Source organism: Eleutherodactylus coqui, chromosome 3 (genome assembly GCF_035609145.1).
Source record: "Eleutherodactylus coqui strain aEleCoq1 chromosome 3, aEleCoq1.hap1, whole genome shotgun sequence".
In the NCBI taxonomy this organism is placed as follows: Eukaryota; Metazoa; Chordata; class Amphibia; order Anura; family Eleutherodactylidae; genus Eleutherodactylus; species Eleutherodactylus coqui.
In genome coordinates, this window is record NC_089839.1 from 20,733,183 (window position 1) to 20,741,018 (window position 7,836).

Here is a 7,836-nt window from a genome sequence, read left to right on the forward strand (position 1 = left end):
GAGCCCGCACGCATGCCGACGATGAGAGTGACAGCGGGGGACATTGCAGGGAGGCCAGCAGTGACAGTCACAGCAGCTTCTCAAACAGAGATGGCAGGCTGGCGCGCCCACACTGAAGATACAAGCCGAGGAGGGAGCTTACATGTCAGAAGTCCAACAGCCCCGCTCATAAAATCCACGCTAGTAGTGGACATTAGGACCTTCGGGGACCTTACATGCCATCAGGCAGACAGAAACGCTAGCTAAAATGCCGCTAGCAGCCCACACGTTACCCCAGCAGAAGGGCAAAAGCAGCAGAGAAAGTTGCTCCCCTGTCAGTTTGCTGTCACACTACAGTGAAGCCAATCAGCAACGAGGGATCTGGTGGGGGCGTTACCTGCAGCCAAACCCCTCGCTTCCGGTGGAGACCAGATACACCAGTAAAGGGAGCAGCATCATTATTTTTGGGGAACACAGAGGGAATGCTATTTGTGGTTACACATAGAAGGACCACAAATACTTGATGACACACAGACTTAGTGGAGACATACAAAGGACTGCTGTTATTGGAGGAAATGAACAAAGGGACTGCTGTTACTTAGGGGGAAGAACCAATACTTCAGGGGAGCACATAGGGAACGCTGTTACTACAATACCCAGAGAGGTCATCAACGTTGGGATTATTCAGTTTAGAAAAAAGAAGGCTGTTTATACCCAGGACTATAAAAAGGGGGCGCTCTAATAACTATGTATAGATATATCAGGGGACAATACAGAGATCTCTTCCATGATCTATTATACCCAGGACTATAACAAGGGGGCGCTCTAATAACTATGTATAAATATATCAGGGGACAATACAGAGATCTCTCCCATCATCTATTATACCCAGGACTATAACAAGGGGGCGCTCTAATAACTGTATAAATATATCAGGGGACAATACAGAGATCTCTCCAATCATCTATTATACCCAGGACTATAACAAGGGGGCGCTCTAATAATTGTATAAATATATCAGGGGACAATACAGAGATCTCTCCAATCATCTATTATACCCAGGACTATAACAAGGGGGCGCCCTCTACATCTAGAGGAAAGAAGGTTTCTACACCAACATAATAGAGGGTTCTTTACAGTAAGAGCAGTGAGACTGTGGAATTCTCTGGCTGAGGACGTGGTGATGGTGAGGGGCCTGGATCTCTTTCTTGAGCGATACAATATTACGTTATATCACTGATGACTTCAGAAGGGTCGGTGATCCGGGGATTATTCCGATTGCCAGATTGGGGTCAGGAAGGAATTCTTTTTCCTTAAAGGGGTTGTCCCGCGCCGAAACGGGTTTTTTTTTTATTCAATAGGCCCCCTGTTCGGCGCGAGACAAACCCAATGCATGTGTTAAGAAAAAAAAAACCGTTTAGTACTTACCCGAATCCCCGCGCTGCGGCGACTTCTTCCTTACCTTAGCAAGATGGCCACCGGGATCTTCACCCACGATGCACCGCGGGTCTTCTCCCATGGTGCACCGTGGGCTCTGTGCGGTCCATTGCCGATTCCAGCCTCCTGATTGGCTGGAATCGGCACACGTGACGGGGCGGAGCTACGAGGACCAGCTCTCCGGCACGAGCGGCCCCATTCTCCAGGGAGAAGACCGGACTGCGCAAGCGCGTCTAATCGAGCGATTAGACGCTGAAATTAGACGGCACCATGGAGACGAGGACGCTAGCAATGGAACAGGTAAGTGAATAACTTCTGTATGGCTCATAATTAATGCACGATGTACATTACAAAGTGCATTAATATGGCCATACAGAAGTGTATAGACCCACTTGCTTTCGCGGGATAACCCCTTTAAATAGGGAAATTTGGCTTCTATCTCATTGGGGTTTTTTGCCTTCCCCAACATCGGGGGGTAATGGGCTGACCTGGATGCACAGGGGGCTTCTCTCGGCTTTACATACTATGTTACTGGGCGTAGATGTACAAAAGGACCGCTATTACTTAGGAGGAAAAACAGAGGGAGCGCTGGAAGTTAGTGGGGGAAGCACCAGTATTTGGGAGGGGGGCAGAGAGAAGACTATCACCCTGTCAGGGGCACAAGTAATGCTTATTACTGTGTAGGGGGGATTATTACTGTGTGGGGGACTGAGTTGGGGGTTACACGTGTCTTGGGGTCCCTCATCTTATAGGAGCCTAGTACAGACCCCGCTCACTGCAGAGATGCAGCATTAGCTACACGGCGCACATTACAGGAGCCGGACATTGTACTTACCTGCAGCAGCCGTGTACTTACAGGACCTGTGGTGATGTCATAGTCATGTGAGCGGTCACATGATCAGCTCAGTGCATACAGCACTTGGGTAGCAGGAGGTGCAGTTTCTGTCTGCGGATCAGGTCGGAGATTATCGCTTATCTCAGTGTTCCCCAACTCCAGTCCTCAGGGACCGCTTATTTTATAGCGCCATTATTTCCAGAGCGCCGAACTAATATAATATAGAGCATAACTACATATATAACCACATGACATACATATATATACACACACACACAGGGGCGGAGCTACAGACTCATGGGCACCGATTCAGAGGTTCAGCTACAGACCCGAGGATACTCTGCATGGCTACAGTCCGTGGTACATATATATATGGAGAGCGCTCCTGTAAGTTACCAGCTGTAACCCTTTCACTGCTGGAGTCGTGACAAGCTCCTCACACAGAGGGGAAGCAGTTAGGAGTTTAAGGGCTATTCAGTGTCATTCCAGGCCTGCTGAGCCCTGCAGCATGTATAGCACATATAGCAGGTCCTGGAGAAGGACACATTACACACCGAGCCCTGCAGCATGTATAGCACATATAGCAGGTCCTGGAGAAGGACACATTACACACTGAGCCCTGCAGCATGTATAGCACATATAGCAGGTCCTGGAGAAGGACACATTACACACTGAGCCCTGCAGCATGTATAGCACATATAGCAGGTCCTGGAGGACACATTACACACTGAGCCGTGCAGCATGTATAACACATATAGCAGGTCCTGGAGGAGGACACATTACACACTGAGCCCTGCAGCATGTATAGCACATATAGCAGGTCCTGGAGGAGGACACATTACACACTGAGCCCTGCAGCATGTATAGCACATATAGCAGGTCCTGGAGAAGGACACATTACACACTGAGCCCTGCAGCATGTATAGCACATATAGCAGGTCCTGGAGAAGGACACATTACACACTGAGCCCTGCAGCATGTATAGCACATATAGCAGGTCCTGGAGAAGGACACATTACATACTGAGCCCTGCAGCATGTATAGTATATATAGCAGGTCCTGGAGAAGGACACATTACACACTGAGCCCTGCAGCATGTATAGCACATATAGCAGGTCCTGGAGAAGGACACATTACATACTGAGCCCTGCAGCATGTATAGCACATATAGCAGGTCCTGGAGAAGGACACATTACACACTGAGCTCTGCAGGATGTATAGCACATATAGCAGGTCCTGGAGAAGGGCACATTACACACTGAGCCCTGCAGCATGTATAGCACATATAGCAGGTCCTGGAGAAGGACACATTGCACACTGAGCCCTGCAGCATGTATAGCACATATAGCAGGTCCTGGGGAAGGACACATTACACACTGAGCCCTGCAGCATGTATAGCACATATAGCAGGTCCTGGAGAAGGACACATTGCACACTGAGCCCTGCAGCATGTATAGCACATATAGCAGGTCCTGGGGAAGGACACATTACACACTGAGCCCTGCAGCATGTATAGCACATATAGCAGGTCCTGGAGAAGGACACATTACACACTGAGCCCTGCAGCATGTATAGCACATATAGCAGGTCCTGGAGAAGGACACATTACACACTGAGCCCTGCAGCATGTATAGCACATATAGCAGGTCCTGGGGAAGGACACATTACACACTGAGCCCTGCAGCATGTATAGCACATATAGCAGGTCCTGGAGAAGGACACATTACACACTGAGCTCTGCAGCATGTATAGCACATATAGCAGGTCCTAGAGAAGGACACATTACACACTGAGCCCTGCAGCATGTATAGCCCATATAGCAGGTCCTGGAGAAGGACACATTACACACTGAGCCCTGCAGCATGTATAGTACATATAGCAGGTCCTGGAGAAGGACACATTACACACTGAGCCCTGCAGCATGTATAGTACATATAGCAGGTCCTGGAGAAGGACACATTACACACTGAGCCCTGCAGCATGTATAGCCCATATAGCAGGTCCTGGAGAAGGACACATTACACACTGAGCCCTGCAGCATGTATAGCCCATATAGCAGGTCCTGGAGAAGAACACATTACACACTGAGCCCTGCAGCATGTATAGCATATATAGCAGGTCCTGGAGGAGGACACATTACACACTGAGCCCTGCAGCATGTATAGCACATGTAGCAGGTCCTGGAGGAGGACACATTACACACTGAGCCCTGCAGCATGTATAGCACATATAGGAGGTCCTGGAGAAGGACACATTACACACTGAGCCCTGCAGCATGTATAGCACATATAGCAGGTCCTGGAGAAGGACACATTACACACTGAGCCCTGCAGCATGTATAGCACATATAGCAGGTCCTGGAGAAGGACACATTACAAACTGAGCCATGCCCCCCCCTTCACCCCCCACCCACCACCTTGATAAAGGCCGTATCACAATTTTTATTTTCCTTCTTCCTTTGACCCCTCCAGGGTCAAAACTCTAGGCTTGGGGGTCTCTATGTGTGGGACTATCACTGCCACTTTCTTCATGTTCTGAAACACTAACAATGTTTTGATTTTTCTGCGTGTTCTTAAAGGGGTTGTCCCGCGCCGAAACGGTTTTTTTTTTTTTCAACCTTCCCCCCCCGTTCGGCGCGAGACAACCCCGATGCAGGGACCTAAAGAAAGCTTACCGGAGCGCTTACCTTAATCCCCGCGCTCCGGTGACTTCTATACTTACCGGTGAAGATGGCCGCCGGAATCCTCTTCCTCCGTGGACCGCAGCTCTTCTGTGCGGTCCATTGCCGATTCCAGCCTCCTGATTGGCTGGAATCGGCACGTGACGGGGCGGAGCTACACGGAGCCGGCATTCTGCACGAGCGGCTCCATTGAAGAGAGCAGAAGACCAGGACTGCGCAAGCGCGGCTAATTTGGCCATCGGAGGGCGAAAATTAGTCGGCTCCATGGGAACGAGGACGCTAGCAACGGAGCAGGTAAGTAAAAAACTTTTTATAACTTCTGTATGGCTCATAATTAATGCACAATGTATATTACAAAGTGCATTATTATGGCCATACAGAAGTGTATAGACCCACTTGCTGCCGCGGGACAACCCCTTTAACTATCTTCTCTTTAGTCTGATCATTAACTGCCCCGTTCCTAGGTATCACCCCCGCAACTTCTTTTACAGGACTTTCTTCACCTGTAACGTCTGAGGTATCTTTCGCAATCTCTACTTTAGTGGCCTTCTCTGCTTCAACATTTTCACCTTCTGTCTTCTTGGCCTCTTGTACTTCAAAGGTCTGTTCAGTCTTCATCTTTTGCTCAGCTTTCACTTTCTCAATGACTTCACAATTTTTATCTCCTTTTTAGAATTCAACAGGTTCTTCTTTCTTTTCACTTGTCTGAACTGGGCCCTGGACCTCTCTAGTCTCTGAACCATCTTTTCAGCAATATGACTCTTTGATTCCCAGAGTTGTATCTTCGCACTTACAGTCTTAGCGGACTTTTGAAACACCGCTTTTTCTTCTAACACCACTTTCAGGGTGCGCATCAAGGTTAGCGCTTCAGTCTCCAACAAGGTCTCCATTCCTTCTACCGGTTGTTGGAACACACCTTTTAGCTTTTCCCTTACTAGGGTTCTCTTTTCAGCGTCTATTTCAGCGCTACTCCAGTCTTGCATTTCAGTGCGCACCCACTTATTAAGCCATTCCTTTGCAACTTTAGGAAACATTGATTTCTCCTCAGTAAGCCACTGTTCACACATCTTTTGTTTCTTCTCCCAGTTGCACACCATCTGACATTGGTGACCAAGCTCCAAACTATTGTCTTCTACTTCCTGCTGAAGACTCACTGTAAACTTCTCAATTTCATCATCGACAGCATTTTGAAGAAAAAACTGCTGATTTATCGCTTCCACTTCTTCTAGGATTTCACTGTCTTGCTCTTCAACCGTGACCCAGTATGTAGAGTTCTCATTCATTTCCTTTTCCATATATGACACCTGAGCCTAAAGTGTTGCAATCTGTTCTGACAGATTCCTCTTAGTTTTTGCATCTTCCTCTAACTGCTTGAGGAGCACATCTCTCTCATGTTACATAGTCTTCATGTGTGCACTAAGACCAAGCCTCTACTGTGTCTCGTCTTCCACCAGCTTCTGAGACTCTTCCCTCTGAGCTTCCAGCTCCAGCTGCAGTCTAATCACCCTCTCAGACAGCTCTGTCTGGACTCGGTCAACTTCAGTGACTTTTACTTGTAGCTGCAGCTCTACTGCATTTTTCTTGCATTCAAATTCATGTTTGTCTTCCAACAGCACCTTCAGCTTTTGGGCCAGCTCGATACACTCACTTTTCCATCACTTTTCTTTCACTTTTTCAGTTTGCTCCAACTGCTTGGACAGTGCCCCCATAACTAGAGCATGACTCCATTCTAGCTCCTGGATCTGGGTTTCCTGTAGGTCAGCTTTCTCATCCAATCTCATCTGTAACTGGGAAACCAGTCTCTCATGGAGCGCTTCCTGGTTTTCCTTGTAACCCAGTTTGTCTTTCACGATCTCTGCTTGCTTCTCTGCCTGACTACAAGCAGCTTTCTCTATTTCCAGCTTTTCCTTGATCTGACTTATCTGAAGCTCCGATTCCCCATTTTTCTTTGCTAACTGCATTTTCAGCTCTGCAACTTGATTCTGCAAACCTGTAGTTTTATTCCGTGCATCTATAGAATCTCTTTCTAACTTGCAACACGTCATCTCCAACTTTTGGGTTTTCATTTGCAGTTTCCTACAGTCCTGTTCATACTGTGCCTCCAGACATACTCTGTGATAAGCCTCATCGCAGGCTAAATTTCTGATGTCTTGTATCTCTTCATGAGCTGTTGAAAGACATCCCTCATATTTCTTTTTCTCACTTTTCATTTCTTCTAAGCTCTGTTCGCACTCAGCTGTTTTTTGTTCCAGCAGCAACCTCTGATCAGCTTTAGCTAATCTTCTAAAGTGCTCAATCTCCTGTATCAGCGGCCTTTGCCTCTTGGCCTCTTCTTCAAGCAGACACGGGTTAGTCCTTTCTTTCTCTAACTGAACCTCATATTTTCTATTTGCAGCTTGACATGCTTCCTCCAGAAACTTTATATAAGCCTGCATCTGTACAAATCCCTCCTGAATTTTAAGCAAGCGTTCTCTTTCTGTCTCACCTTGGACCTCAGGATCTGCACTGACAACTTCACTTGTCTCACTAGCAGCAGCCTTTCTCATTTTTTATCTTTTTTGCACCTCTAATACTACTTGTCAACTCACTTTTAGTTTGCTTTCACTATTCCTCTCTATCACTAGAGGCATAGTTGTACTAGCTCCCCCATGGGTGTTGGCTGCACTGCCTGTAGAAACCTGTTCACACCCTGACTTACTTCGGGGACAATAACAACACGTTAGGCACGTCATATAGCAAACACATCCCTTCATCCCCCACACATGACAATTCAGGGTTAATGGATGTCAGTTCACATTATGCAGATTCCCCTGCCCCTTAACAAATAATGCAGGAGAAATAATTGAAGATGATGGAGGGAAGGCAAACCTATTAAACTGTTTCTTTTCAAGTGTATTCACAAACA